A 16462-nucleotide genomic window follows, 5' to 3' on the forward strand; every position below is an offset into this window, starting at 1 on the left:
CCATCTTCAGATACAATATTCTGTACATTCCACAGAAGTTCAGCGAACAGACATTTTCCATAACTCCAAAATGTCAATAGCAATTTCACCAGCCTTCTAACATTCCGTGCTCTTTCCACTTCATGTTAAGCTGCCACATGCCCCTTGCATTAATGAACACCGGCTTTTAACCACTAAGCATTTTCTAGTCAGCTGCTAAGGTAAGGATTTGCATTTTCCACTGCATTGTTTTCCCAGCACTGCCTTGGTTCAGGTGTACCTGCGATTCAGACTTGAGAGTCTGATGTTGCAGGGAGACAAGAAAAGTCCTGTAAATAGATGGAAGCAGAGCAGCGTCTCAATAGTAGAACATACATTTTGCATATGAAAGGTCTGGGGGAATCTGCAGCTGCCAGAATTGTTCTGCTGCTCTGCTTTATCCCCTAAACCCAGATCTTCTGAACTAAAATGATGATGATGATGATTCCCTTCACCCAAGGATCACTGGTTGCTTTACAGCAGGGGTAGGCAACCTACGGCCCGGGGGACAGGATGTGGCCCAATCGCCTTCTAAATCCGGCCCGCAGATGGTCCAGGAATCAGCATGAGTAGAATGTGTCATTTTGTTTAAAATGCATCTCTGGGTTATTTGTGGGGCATAGGAATTCGTTCATCCCCCCCCCCCAAAAAAAAATATAGTCCGCCCCCCCCCCCAAGGTCTGAGGGACGGTGGACTGGCCCACGGCTGAAAAAGGTTGCTGTCCCCTGCTTTACAGTATAAGAACAATATATACATAGAGAATACTAACAAACAAAACAGTAAACCCCTCCAGGGTTTAAAAGTCCATAGATTGTTTAATTAGCCAAAGGCCTGGAAGAAAAATAATGTTTTCACCAGACACCTAAAGATATGTAATGAAGGTTGTAGACTAGCTTCCATTTGTGTAGATTTCTCATAAAAAGCAGATGAACAAAGTGCAACAATTCCGCAGAAGCACCAAGTTTCACTTGCTTTCAGCCTAAAAGTTTCCAAGCTAATCTTTGCACAAACATGAAGTCAGACGTCAAATTTGAAAATGAACCTTGCAGGTTCTTGCATATGCCAACAGATTCTGGATGATACAAGGAGAATGTACGCCAAGTCATGGGGAAGCATCATGGCACAGTAGACATGGTGTTAACAGCTTGGATCACCACAGCTTGGAACATGTTTCCTGGCTAAATAAAAATTTATTAAATTCAAGAGACAGCAAGTCTATGTGGCTTATATAATGATCTTCAACAAGCGCTTGTTGTTCAGATCTTTGCCTTTGCCTTTTGTTTCTCAAATTAAGTTTTAAAATTGAGAACAAATCAACAACTTCTCAGGACCAGTCTCAAGAGTAATAATTTGGACAACAACAGCGGCAAGAATTATATTAGCACAAGCTTGGAAGACGAAAGAAATACCAACGAAAGAACAATGGCAAGGGAAACTTATGGACTATGGGCAAAATTAACAGAAAAATTACATGAAAAGGATAACAAAGACTTTAAAAAAAATGGGAACCATTTACAACATATATGAAGAGGCAACATAAAGAATTGGACTCATTGGCAGGGTTTGAATAAACAAACACAATTATATATAACAAAAACTAAGACTATATGTATTGGGAAAATTTTGAGAAACAACATGCAGGGTGAGTAATATGGAAATAAAACAATATGAGGGAAGTCCAGGGAGGGGGGGGGGGAATATGGAAAATTGTTAGAGAAATATTGTTAAAGGATGTATACATGGAAAAACCAATAAAAACTTCATTATTTTTTTTTAAAAGGGTAATAATTTGGAATAATTTGAAAAAGAAGATCATGGCCACTGGTCCCATCACCTCCTGGCAAATAGAAGGGGAGGAAATGGAGGCAGTGAGAGATTTTACTTTCTTGGGCTCCATGATCACTGCAGATGGTGACAGCAGCCACGAAATTAAGAGATGCCTGCTTCTTGGGAGGAAAGCAATGACAAACCTAGACAGCATTTTAAAAAGTAGAGACATAAACTTGCCAACAAAGGTCCGTATAGTAAAAGCTATGGTTTTCCCAGTAGTGATGTATGGAAGTGAGAGCTGGACCATAAAGAAGGCTGATCGCCGAAGAATTGACGCTTTTGAGTTATGGTGCTGGAGGAGACTCTTGAGAGTCCCATGGACTGCAAGAAGATCAAATGCATCCATTCTTAAGGAAATCAGCCCTGAGTGCTCACTGGAAGGACAGATCGTGAAGCTGAGGCTCCAATACTGTGGCCACCTCATGAGAAGAGAAGACTCACTGGAAAAGACCCTGATGTTGGGAAAGATGGAGGGCACAAGGAGAAGGGGACGACAGAGGACGAGATGGTTAGACAGTGTTCTCGAAGCTACAAACATGAATCTGACCAAACTGCAGGTGGCAGTGGAAGACAGGAGTGCCTGGCGTGCTCTGGTCCATGGGGTCATGAAGAGTCGGGCACGACTGAACGACTAAACAACAACAATAATTTGGACTTCACATATCTAATTTCCCTACCATAATATCGCTTATGGGGTCAAAGTTTATAACTTATAAGTCTGGTGTTTTGTCAGTCTTGTTGGATTTAAATTGTTTGTTTTGCTCTTCTTGAAGCAGGGCCCTAGTTCATCTTCTGTGCTGTAGATCTGCTCTCCTGGACTGTTCCCTGCTCTCTTATTTGGAATCTTTTCCCATACATTCTCCCAAGCAAAATTGAATACTAATATTTCCTTCCTATTTTTGTATCATGCAAGATAAACAAAACTTTCCCCAGCTATTCATGAATTATTGAATTTGCTTCATAAAAACGTTCCATGTTTAGAGCTCTCTGGAGCTTTAGTTTTTATTGACCAAGAATCTAAAATGAGCTTTCTTCTACCAATATTTTAATCTTAAAATAGGAAGAAAGATCAAGGGATTTGGATGAGGACAGATGCCATGGATCTGCTTTGACGTCTCATGCACCACATCAGTCAAGAATATTGCTCTTGCATTTTTCCATAGGTCTCACGGTATGGTTAGCCACTTATACAATTTTCAGTTGTAGAAGGGTAATTGTTCACAATTTACCCAGTTCGTGAAATGCAGATTTTCCCAGCTATTAACTCTCAGATGTATTGAGAATCAAGCATTATTTTTCTGAGAAATCATCCTATGACTTGGAGTACATCCTATCACCTGGAGTACTGTGTCCAGTTCTGGGCACCACAGTTCAAGAAGGACACTGACAAACTAGAACGTGTACAGAGGAGGGCAACCAAAATGGTCAAAGGCCTGGAAACAATGCCTTATGAGGATCGGCTAAGGGAGCTGGGCATGTTTAGCCTGGAGAAGAGGAGGTTAAGGGGTGATATGATAGCCATGTTCAAATATATAAAAGGATGTCACCTAGAGGAGGGAGAAAGGTTGTTTTCTGCTGCTCCAGAGAAGCGGACACGGAGCAATGGATACAAACTACAAGAAAGAAGATTCCACCTCAACATTAGGAAGAACTTCCTGACAGTAAGAGCTGTTCGACAGTGGAATTTGCTCCCAAGGAGTGTGGTGGAGTCTCCTTCTTTGGAGGTCTTTAAGCAGAGGCTTGACAACCATATGTCAGGAGTGCTCTGATGGTGTTTCCTGCTTGGCAGGGGGTTGGACTCGATGACCCTTGTGGTCTCTTCCAACTCTATGATTCTATGATTCTATGACTTGGAATAGAAAACGAGATTTTCCACATGTACATTCAGTAATGATGGGTAAAAACCCCCACAGGGATTCCCTTTTATCTGTCTTTTAACAACATATAACAGGTTTATGGTAGGCAACCAGAAAATTCAAGTCTTGAGACTGAATTCCTGAAAACAGGAACTAATGGGCTTCCTAGAACCATCTAGACGCCTAATGTGGAAAGCAAAATGTTGAAGTAGAAGTACCCTTGATCAGGGCTTTCCTTACTTTAAACATGTATGTGCAGCTTACAGGGTATGAAGGCCACAGTCTCCTGTTGTTGCTTCCCAGCCATGGAACTATTAATTGGGAGTTTGTTGATGGACAACCAAAACTCTCTGCTACCGGCTTCTTAGTCTGTGTAGTCCAGGATGACAACTCAGGAACATAACTTGCCGAAGAGTAACTTGATTTGTATTTGCTTTTATTATATACAGAGTATAGTATAGCTTTGTACAAGTTACTGTATTTTTCGTTCTATAAGATGCACCAGACCACAAGACACACCTAGTTTTTGGAGGAGGAAAACAAGAAAAAATATATTCTGAATCCCAGAAGCCAGAACAGCAAGAAGGATGGCTGTGCAGTGAAAGCAGCAATCCCTCTTGCTGTTCTGGCTTCTGGGATAGCTATGCAGCCTGCATTCGCTCCATAAGACGCACACACATTTCCCCTTACTTTTTAGGAGAGAAAAAGTGAGTCTTATAGAGCAAAAAATACGGTACTATATACACAGACTCAATTCAAACACTACACACCAACCTCTGAACTCCAACACCAAGTTGTGGTTCGAGGACCCGATCCCCGCGTAGTGGAATGAAAACACAAGGACATGTGATATAAGGTTAATGGGCAAGAAAAGGCCACAACTTTATTGATTACAGCAGTGAAAAGGTATTGGTTTAGGCATTGGATGTCCAAAACAAAGGGGGTTTATTCACCAGTAGGTGGAGCCTGTTGATGCTAATCTAACTATAGGGTCTCCCCTGATGTCACCGAGGGTCGTGCCATGGCCTCCCACCAAGCAGGCATCGGACAAAATACACGACCGCCGGATTCCTTTAACGGAATAGCCAAAATTGAAGGCGCAGGCGATGGCCACACCTAGCCCTTCGACACACCACAACACATTATTCCAATGCCTAACCTACCCACCAATACCATGAAAGTTGTGACGATTGCTACGAGGTAGGCGAAAAAACCAAAAAGCCTAATGCCAAATGGAAAAATTCCTACCAGGCCCCCCGGACAACCAGGGCGACCAACCTAAGGTCCATAGCAAGGCCAAAAGAAAACTGAGACCCTGAGCTCTAAAGGAGTGGAGGGTGGGTGACTCGCGACGGGACGATGGAGAGTGAGGCCAGAAGGCTGGTGCCGCAGCAATTTAGGCTGCTAAACACGCCCCCTCACAGGCACCTGGTTGGGTGCCTGCCCGTGGGCGTGGGCACCAGCCAGGTGAGTGGGAGGCAGGGAGCTAACGCCCCCTGCTTGAGGCGGAGTCCGGCTCCCGACCACAACCACTCCCCTCTCTTGCAGGAGGAGAGTCTCTACTGTGTCATGCTGCTTATAAGGGGAAACTTTTAGCCAATCACCACCTGTATTCTTGTTTCACTTGGGTTCTTGCCAACTCACTAATTGTCCACTTCAAAGCTGCAGTTTCTCACAAACCTCAACAACTGGGGGCCAAAGCTCAGTGACAGAGCATCTGCTTTGCATGCAGAAGATCTCAAGTCTCATCCCCAGCATCTCCAGGTAGGCTTCAGGGAATCCTATCCCTCCGATGCAGTGCCGGATTTACGTATAAGCTACACAAGCTATAGCTTAGGGTCCCACTCTCTTGCCCCCCCCCCAAAAAAAAATTAAAGGAAAAAACCAACTGTATGCTGGCGGAAATGACTGGCAGAATCCGAGACCTGGGAGAGGAGTCGGTGGAAGAAGACTGGAAAAAGTTTAAAGATTATTTACAGAAATACTGCAAAATTAATGAATGTTAAAAGAATGGTGGAATGAAACTATATGGCTTTAGTAGAAATGTTATAAGGATTTAAGTATAAATAGATTAATGGAATTTTAAAGGTAAAATAAGGTTAGAATGTGTTAGGATAATTATAGGACAGATAACAGAGGAAGATGGAAAGGAATTGCTGAAACATTTGACAGAAGTGGAATACAAAAAGGGAGGTGTGAGGAGGTCGGTGAAATAAGTGAATGAAAGATAAGATATTGAAATTGTTTGAGTGTTTTAAATTGTTTTTGTTTGGTTTTGTTAGTTTAATGTGTTTAGTGTTGTGTAGTGTTTTTATATTGTATTGTATTGTTCTTTTTTCTGTTTTTGTTTGGTTTTGTAGTGTTTAAATTATTCAAAAAGCAATAAACATTATTTTTTAAAAAAGAAAAGAAAAGAAAAAAACAACTGGATGTACTTTTCCAAAATGTAAGATAAAAAACAAATAAAATAAAACCCACATACAGCAACAGCGTTTTGTGTTGTGTAGGCTCCTATGATGTAAGTAATGGGCCCCGCCTGCTAGTCTGCTCCCTAAAATATCACTGGTTTGCTCATTTCTATATATAGGGTGCCTACATTCTGCATGGACTGGTTGCAGGGCAACATGTGCCAATGCCTTTAGATACCTATTAGGTCCATAAATTACCATATAGTGTACATTCAACATGAAAAACAGTGACAATTTGTTCTTGACAAAGGACTGCTGGACATATAAAGGGCCCCATTACCTTCAATACCTCAGGGCCTCATCAAACCTAAATTGGGCCCTGCTCCCATGGTGGCAGCCAAGAAGCAGAGAAACAAAGTTCTTACTAAGTAATTCATTCAATATTCACAGAGAGAGGCGAAGGAATGCGGTCTCCCGAAGACAATGGCGTTGCTCCAAGTAAAGTCCCACCCCCTATGTCTCCCCTATTCTACATCACCCCTGCCTCGGCTAATCTGAGCTTTCTGCCTCTGAGCTTTCTGTTATACTATCCTCAATGCTCGCCTGGTCCTTGGAAAGGAGGGGTGGGGTGTTAGTATTGCTTTCCAAAGACAGTCTGTCAGCTGTCTCTCCCCTGGTACTGCTTCTTCTCCCTGATGGTCCTCTTCCAATATTTTCCAGCTTCTGCCCTCTGCAGCCTCAGAACTATGCCCTTCTGCAAACCACTAATCTAAATCTATACTGTCCTCCTGTTATCAGGAAGGTTCAGAAGGAAGAGGGGGGCGATCCCCACCATTCCTCCTCAGTCCAGCCCCTGGCAGCTGAGCTAGATAACACAGTGATTTGACTTGGTCTAAGGCAGCCCCCTGTGTTTCTATGTGCATATGTCACAGAGAATGTGTACTATATAAAATGTCTTATTATTTATATTCCAAAACCGCTCAGGTGAACAGCATTTAGCCAGTTATAACGTGTTTTCCACACCTGTGATTTGAACGTGATGAAATTTCAGTAGGACGGGTGAGCAACAACAAAAAAATCACCATTCCTTTGGCATAATATTGACAGATAAAATGAAGGCAGAATATTGCTTTAGAACAGTAACAGGGACCATGTGGCTGTCTGGGTGTGGTTAGATATCAATTCCATCCTTCCCCAGCCAGAATAACCAATAGTCAGTGTTAATAAGAGTTAAAATTCAGAAACATCTGGGTACTCACCAGTTCCTTATCCCTGGAATAAAGCAAAAATTCTACAGTTTTCAAATCCCTGCTTACGCATACACACACACACAGAAAAAAACCTGACCTGCATACTGAAATGCATTTTTTAATTTTTTTTTTACCAAGGCCCTGCAAGAGGCATTATGAGACTGGAAATGTTAACACAAGTAATAATCGAAAGGGCACCATGGTACACTAAAGCTGTTTTTAATATTAGCAGAGTCTCCCCACCCCCCTCCTCCACTTCATAGGAGAATTGTATTTCTGCCCATCTCATGTAGCTGTCAAAAGTGCCTGGAAACAGGAAGCAATGATACTTATTTTGTCTCCGGGTTGCTGACAGCAGTACAACACATACATGCCCACTTAAACTGACAGACATCAAGCTGTATGAAAACACAAAACCCATGGGAATCTCATCTAAGCATGTATTGGAATATACCAGCCAGGATAATGCCCCGACACATAAGGGCAGTTTATAACACTCCACTAGAACACTTTTTCCGACTGGTCTTCCAGGAGTTCCTGCCCTATCACACTGTGCTTGAATACACGCCTTGGCTCTGAATGGAATTGTAAACACTCTTGTCCTTTAATATTGAGGACTTGTATGCATATATACAGCTTTATTCCTTCCAATTAATGTTTTCAGCACTAATGAGGGTAGATTAAAAATATTGAATGTAGATCAGATTTTAATTGGAATGGCCTCTCCGGAGATTACTTCTATGCTGATGGTATTGCTTTAAATGGTCCATGCAGAAATTCAGGTAATGACTACAAACTAGCAATGCAGCTTTGTATCCACAAATAGGACTTCTGCGTTGCAAATGGAGGAAGAGGGCAGATTGTGCAAAAGCTGGTTTGTGCATGTCATATTTGGCTATGGGTGTCAAATGCACATGTTGCTGTAGATTATGAATGGAGAATCTGTGGACCTCTAATATCTGCTCCAGTCAGCATGACCAATGCTCAGAGGTTACAGAAATTGTACTCAAACAGCATCTGAAGGTGAACGGCAGAAAAAGTCGCTCGAACCACTCATAGGGGTGGGTTGAGGGCAGGGTGAGCTGCCCATAGGGGCAGGTCACACTGCGGAGCCTCCGGAGTCTGCCCGCCTCCTCTGACTCTGCCACCCTATAGCTGGGGGGGGGGGGAGGCAGTGGACAGACAGTTTGTGCAGCACAGAGCCTGCACGAGCCACCACATCTCTCCCAGGAGAGACACATGGCTCAGGCGTGCAACAGGCCCTGCGGTGAGTGCTGCCTGGCATTTTGTCATCCCCATCAGTGGTGACACCCCACCTACCAAAGGAACCTGTTCGTTTCACCTAACCAAGGAGGTAAAACTAAGTAACAGCTGGTTGTTGTATTTCCACAGATGGGGGAATAAGCTATTGTGTGTATTCTCTTTCCCAGGAGGCCTGGATGAAACCTGAATCCTGCAGAGGACCAGAAATTGTCCCATTGGCCTGTCTGCTGTCCCATGCTCCATCTTAAGAATCTTACAAGATGTAGACACGGGTGACTTGAACAAAAGTCTCCTCCACTCTTTGCGTTTCACATCATATAGCCTGAGGAAGAGCTCTGGAAATCTAACAAGCTTGCACACTATTTTGTAAAGTTTTGGTTCATCAAATAAAGGTATTGCCCTGATATGTATTTCGGGGTGTGTGTGTGGGTGTTTTCTTATGTGCCAACATGGCTACTTCATAGTATAATTCATCCTCTTCCTTCTCTTGTCCTCCATGTTTACTCTAGCCATGCTGCTCTCAGCCCATTTTCTACATTCTCGCCAGAGTGGTGCATGCTCTGGCTATCTCCCACTTGGACTACTGCAATGCGCTCTACATGGGGCTACCTTTGACAGTGACTTGGAAACTACAACTAATCCAGAATGTGGCAGCTAAACTGGTGACTGGGAGTGGCCGCCAAGACCATATAACACTGGTCCTAAAAGACCTACATTGGCTCATGGTACGTTTCTGAGCACAATTCAAAGTTCCTGCATTCAATCCACGTTAGGATAGGTTGGTTAGCTATCAACTGTTTGGTTCAAATGTAACACCATTCATGGTCAGTGGTGGCTTGCGAAGAAGGGTGGAGGCCATGGTATCTTTCCAGGGACAGGGATGGGGAAGAATCATAGAATCATAGAGTTGGAAGAGACCACAAGGCCCATCGAGTCCAACCCCCTGCCAAGCAGGAAGCACCATCAGAGCACTCCTGACATATGGTTGTCAAGCCTCTGCTTAAAGACCTCCAAAGAAGGAGACTCCACCACACTCCTTGGCAGCAAATTCCACTGTCGAACAGCTCTTACTGTCAGGAAGTTCTTCCTAATGTTTAGGTGGAATCTTCTTTCTTGTAGTTTGGATCCATTGCTCCGTGTCCGCTTCTCTGGAGCAGCAGAAAACAACCTTTCTCCCTCCTCTATATGACAGAAATTTGATTGTTTGTTTTTAAAGGCAAACCTACCTAATATACGCTTTCCCAAACAATATGTGAACCTAAACGCAGCCATCCTTCACAAGGTGCACTTCTCTGAATTTTGCAGGTCAAGTAATCTTCATACAGAAATGCATACACTGGGGTAAACTGTGTGTAAAAAATGCATCTATCCGTGAAAATGTCGTTGAAGAAATTATATTGAGGAAAATCTGTTTTGCAAAATTATAGATATTATGCAGAAGGCCCTGCAAATGTGTATACTATGAGAATCAGCTGGTGGCATTTCGCCGGAATCTGTGCTTCTTCTTCTTTTGGTGCGGGGTGGGTCACAAACTGATGTAGAAACATGGAGAAAAAGGAGAAAACTGAGAGAAAATGGCTGGTTTACCCCTCCCTAGTGGCAAGACAAGGTGGCAGCAGTGAGGTCAGGAGAGTTGTAGGCTGGTAGTCCAAGACTACAGGGAGGTCACTCCATTGGCTACTGCTGGTTTACTCAGTCCTTGACTGAGATGCATCTGAAGTCCTCAGTCTTTGTCATTCCTTGAGTGGATATTTCCAGTGTGAGGGGAAGACGCTTCTGCCATTGTCTCTCCCATCTTCTGTGGATAGTTCTTTTTTTACTCTCTCTTCCCCTCTCTGTAACCGTCTTCATCTGTTTTCCATTCCTTTCCTCCTTTTTTCAGCTCTCCATTCTTCAACCCACTCTTCTCAGAACTCTTTCCCAACCTCCTGAGAACAAACGCTTCAGTCTCCTACAGCAGTGCCTAAGGGCCAAAAGGGCTGTGCTTCAATCGTCCCACAGAGGGCTTGACTGTACAGGCTTACATGATAAAGCACAGTAAGCAACACTAAAAAAAAAAAAAAAAAAAAGTTAGGCTGTATTTCTCCAGTGGAAAGTGGCTACCACCAGAATACAAAATCAGTGGAGGGAGAATGTAAAAGCTGGAATAATTTTAACAATGACATTTTGAAGAAACTGGAGGAAGATGATAGGAGTGTCAGATGGTATGGATGTGTCAGAAAGACAGTTTGTGGTTGAGAACAAGAGAGAAAAATTGATGTTTGTGAGTCATCAGCATGGATGATCACCCAGGAAAGTGAAGTAGGGGAAGGGCTGTGATCTCTGAAGCACTGTCAGAGGAGCAGCTGTCAAGCAAAATGAAGAATAAGTATCCGAAAGAATCCAGGAGAGTGGCAATAATTCCCTAACATGGAAAATATGCTGATGAGAGATGTGTGCTTAAAGCCAAGAAAGCTATAGCTGAACTTCATCAAAAAAATACCTTTCACCTCAACAAAAAGTAAGGCTCCTTCAAAAGGATGCACGGAAGAGCTTTTAAAAACCTCTGTCGCATCATTCTCAGAAGTACAACAATAAAAGGCAACGCTTCGGTAATAATTCTGGGGGTGAAGCAGTTCGGCTCGCAAGCATTTCCAACTGCACCTGACATCTCACTATATATGTTTGTATTTTAGCAGCAATACGTCATGGCTAGGGTGTCGGAGGAGATGCAGTAATTCTCAACCCTTTCCAAGGAGAAGTTGAAGCCATGCAATTCAAGTTATTATTATTATTTTCTGCTATCATATCCCCGATATATATCCAATACAAACAATGGAAATTGCATATATATAAATCCAGACACCTTTTCCATTGGGTGGCATTGCGGCCAGGCAAGCAGGGACTCAATTGTGATCCGATCAGGGGCAGGGAAGTGATGCTTGCTTCTGCATCATTCTGACCACTTCACTGGCACTGGGAGGAGCCTGCCCTACATGGCACTTCTAACCAATAAGCACTGGGAGGGGAGTGGTCGCAGGAGATTTAACCACAGCGCGGCCAGGCAGGACCTCCTCTTATAATTTGCCACCCATTCCACTGGCTGATTGAGTTTACACAGACACATCAAGCTTCCTGGCATTCTACTCTTCCTATCATTATAGAGCTGAAGGTCGTACTGTCCACTCAGCAGGTTCTTGTGGACCTTCTTACAGAACTTGCCACAGCATGCCACTGCAAATGTGCTGCTTTGAAGGGCACCTGAGAAACCTTCAGTTCCAGGCAACTTCAAGCCAACTAAAGCCAACTATAGCCTACAGATGGAGGAGATATCTTCTCTGGGGTCAATCTTGGAGCTCATAACATTCCAAGCGAGAGCAAAATGCATCCACCTATTCTCCCAATTCTTCAGTGTATCATGTTGGCATGTGAAGAACATAGAATAATAACTACTGGAGTGGAATTCTATGCAGTATTTGTGAGTCCAGAAGCCAGGAACCAAGCACACAACCTCATAACAGGGTTGCCTAGCAATAAGTTTTTTTTCCCCCAGTGGCATTCCATTAGTAGTGTCTGCCACGTCAACAAAAATCCTTCCATTTATGGAATGGCCCCTGTTATTCAAGGGAGGTCTCCTTAAAATCTAACCCAGTGGTTGTCTATGTGATGTCAACAATTAACACCAATATCTCCTTTAGCACCTGTGATAGCATCATATCAGCTCAAAAATCTTCCAGTTCCTGTAACTATTTATCTTCTTGCACTGGCATGCTTTCAAACTGCAAGGTTGGCAGGAGCTGGGACAGAGCAACAGGAGCTCACCCCATTGTCGCTGACCTTCCAATTGGCAAGACCAAGAGGCTCAGTGGTTTGGACCACAGCTCCACCGTGTCCCGAATAAACAAGCACACAATCACTGATAGGTCCACCCGCCATTGTGAGGCTCAAAGCAATGAAGATGATGCCTCCCCACCTGTTGCCACTGGCTGTGGGTTGCTTGTGATGTCACAAAGGCACTTGGCAACTGAGTGGATATAAAGGCAGGCCAAGAGCCAAAAGCCCTTTTCTGTTTCCAGCAGGACAAACCTGGCAATGGATGTGACATTCAGCACTGCCCAGGTTTCTTCTACTTGGCAAACTGGTGAATGGAAGGAGGCAATCCTCTGCCACTGGGATGCTAATAAGGCAAGTTAGCTTGCTTGAAAGCTGCTGGTATCTGTGAGTGGAAGTTGGCAGACCTCTCATGATGGACCTAACTGTAGCTTCTGGCACAATGGGACACCGTGATGGAAACCAGAGCACACAGAAATGCTATTTACCTTCCTGCTGCAGCGGTACCTCTTTATCTACTTGCACTGGCATGCTTTTGAGCTGCTAGGTTGGCAAGAGGTGGGACAGAGCAACGGGAGCTCACCACATTGCGGAGATTCGAACCGCCGACCTTCTGATTGGCAAGCCCAAGAGGCTCAGTGGTTTAGACCACAGTGCCACCTGCTTCCCATGTACCTTCACCTTCACCTTCATTATTTAAACATATATACAATTGAGGGGTTCACAGCATTAACACCCCAAGGGGGTCTTGCTTCTCCCATAGCCACAGCCTTGGATTCCCACAAAAACCAACTTTGGCTCTCAAACATTGCTCTGACTCTCCAGCTGGCTGCTTTCATTCTAGGTCACATCACTGCAAACTCTCAACTCTCACCTTTGTTTTTTTTTTCTAACTACCAGCCGGTTGAGTGAGACTGCCCCACATTTGCCATCTCTTACAGATCTACTTTCCTTTGTTTTGCTTAATGGCCCATTACCCAGACTATCATCTCAAGACAGGAAGCTAGCCTGGCTTGTATTTCAACACTTGCTGGACCCATGGGTTCGAAGAGTCTCTGCATAGACCACCTACAAACTCATAACAACATCACAAATCCTTTTGATTCCGTTTCCATCCTCTAAGTGTTTTCTCCCCTCTGTAAATCAAATTCTCTTTATCCCCATATATAGTTTTTAGGCATGGGGGTGCAAATCTTGTGACTAGCCCTCCATATGTTATGACATTTGCTGAGATCTGTTTGCCATATTACATATGTTTTTTAACAGGTCACTTGCTCTAAGTTGTCTCCCGGTGGTTTTTTGGAGTTGACCTGCTGTACCAGCTGTCTCTCTCTACTCCTGTTATTAGAGGCTTCATTTCTATTTGTCATTGCCAATTTCCTCTTTGTTGATGATTGTTTTGCATGTCAGCAAAACCAGACGGTGTACCATCTTGAAGGAACCACCCTGTATGTCAGCAAACTAATTAGAGGGGCTCAATTGCTGCCGCAACAGCTTGCGGTATCTGAGGGATCTTCCTGCTAAAGACACAGTCATAAATCATTATTCAGAGTGACATTAATGAATTGGTCTCTGCCCAGGATTTATCCAGTTGCAGAACTAGTTATCAAGGTGTTTTATTAAAAGCTCACTCTAATATTAAAGCCATTTCCATCAAGGTTCCCTGCCAGGATCTTCATTTTCATTTCATTCATACACATGGGCCTAATAGGATCACAGTTCTGCGGCAGCTCATTCTGCAAATACATTTCCAGTGTGTTTGTAAAACTGTGGCAGAACATTTTAAAAGTTAATTTTGATAATGCAGTTACCAATTCCAGTAATAAAACTGTCCTTTACAATAAATGCCTGAAATTTAGTGAATGTTGGTACTCACATGGGAACATTCCTACTCTTTCTTTCTTTCTTTCTTTCTTTCTTTCTTTCTTTCTTTCTTTCACTTAAAAGACAAAACATTGGCGAATGCCGAATCTCACTTAGGTGGCTATACATACCAACTGGTATATTCACTGAGCAATAGTCTGCCCTTTGAGATTTATCAAATCTGATAGATTCCTGAGTGCGTTGGGGGATTTTGCAGTAGACAAAGTTTGTGATTCTGTGGAGGCCCTTAGCTCATTATGGAACACAGAGGCTAGTTCTACATTGACCTGTTTAACATTATTTCCCCCTATTAGACTGATATTAGATATGTCATTCTAAAATGTCACAGGGCATACTTGTTAATTAAAACATTATTTACCATGGTGTTTCTTTTCATCAAATGTAAGTAATACCCAGCCGCACCATTTTCCAAAATGGTGCCCCCCTCCCCTGCTGCTGGTTGCTGGTTGCTCTGTCCTGCCCTCTAGTGTCTCCTTAGGTTGGGATCTCTAAAAGTGAACTTGTTTTCAATAAATATAATCCATGCCAGAACATGTATAAATGAGATGCTTCAGGAAGAGTTAATATGGAATAACATAGCTATTCCCTTCCAACCTGGGCAGCTTTATTGCCCCATCTTTTATTCATTTTCTACAAGTAGAACCTCAACAAATGGGTTTTGTATTATACAACTTTCTGCCCCCTTAAAAAAAAAAAGGATCAGTTGTTTTTCAAACTCAAGCATTTATTGTAACTTAATGTTCAATGATGAAATTAAATTACAAATATGCAAACACACAGAATTTTATGAAGTTTCAGGGCTTTGCTATGATTGATCAATACAGTGGTACCTTGGTTTGCAAACTTAATCTGTTCTGGAAGTCTGTTCCAAAACCAAAGCGTTCCAAAACCAAGGCATGCTTTCCCATAGAAAGTAATGCAAAATGGATCAATCCGTTCCAGGCTTTTAAAAACAACCCCTCAAACAGCAATCCAACATGAATTTTACTATCTAATGAGACTATTGATTCATAAAATGGAAGCAATAAACTGTGTACTGCAGTCACACAATCAGTCAATCAATCAATAGCTGAATTGGGTTCAAAACAATCACAAAAACAAAACAAAAAGAGCTGCAAAAACGAAAACACAAAATAAATAGTAAAAACAGACAGACCTCAACATAACACTCAAAACGGAAGTGTAGCATTCAAAATGGAGCATGTTCGGCTTTCGGAAAAAGTTCACAGACCCGAACATTTACTTCTGGGTTTGCCGTGTTTAGGTCCCAAGTTGTTTGAGTACCAAGGCGTTTGAGAAGCAAGGTACCACTGTATTATTATTTCCCCATCCCACATCTTCAGGCTCTGTTGCACTTTCTGAAGACTCAAAAGTATGGCAGGTTTCAGGACTGCAAGTCTGCAAAGATTGCAGCTGGAATTCCTTAGAGGTTGATTAGCTGTCTGCCTTTTTGACTACTTCAGACCTCTTTCTGAAAGTGCTGCTGAAGCTGTGATGTTAGCAGTACCCGAATCCATATTGCCCTCCTTTGCATGTAAAATATGTATGGAGAGCAAAAAGTTGACCGAGTGCATTAAAGCTCAGAATCCAGGGAATGGTTTATTCAGTATAGCTTTCGTTTCTTATTCATAACTAGAGCACTGAAGACCACCAGTTTCCTAGATGTCCCTTTATTTATTGCTGATAATAAAAACAGAATAGTGAGAATACAGATAAAGTTGTTTGTGTTACTTGTGAGTGGGGGATGGTAGTTAGAAATAGCAGATAAAGCTAAGGAACATTATCCTTTCTCAGAACTGCATTTAAAAAAATATAAAGACCATAGCAATGTATTTTGAAAGGCATGGTTCTGAATTATTCACCAATTCATGCACACCAATTCCTCCCTCCCTTCTCTCTCTAAAAGCATCTAGTTCCCAGCTCTATCACCTTCACAGGGTAGAGATTCAGAGATTGCAATCCAAACCCAGTACTGACTGCTGAACTATGAGACCTGCATTATATATATCCTGCCAGACTTTTCCATGTGGAAAAAATAATTTTCAGACATTTTGCTTGCTACATTGCATGAGTAAATATCACATTATCTTTTCAGAGTGTTTGCAGGGCTGAAAGAAGAAAGAAAAGAGAGGAAAAACTCCA

The sequence above is a fragment of the Podarcis tiliguerta genome (assembly GCF_965153285.1).
Source record: "Podarcis tiliguerta genome assembly, chromosome: 11".
NCBI lineage: Eukaryota > Metazoa > Chordata > Lepidosauria > Squamata > Lacertidae > Podarcis > Podarcis tiliguerta.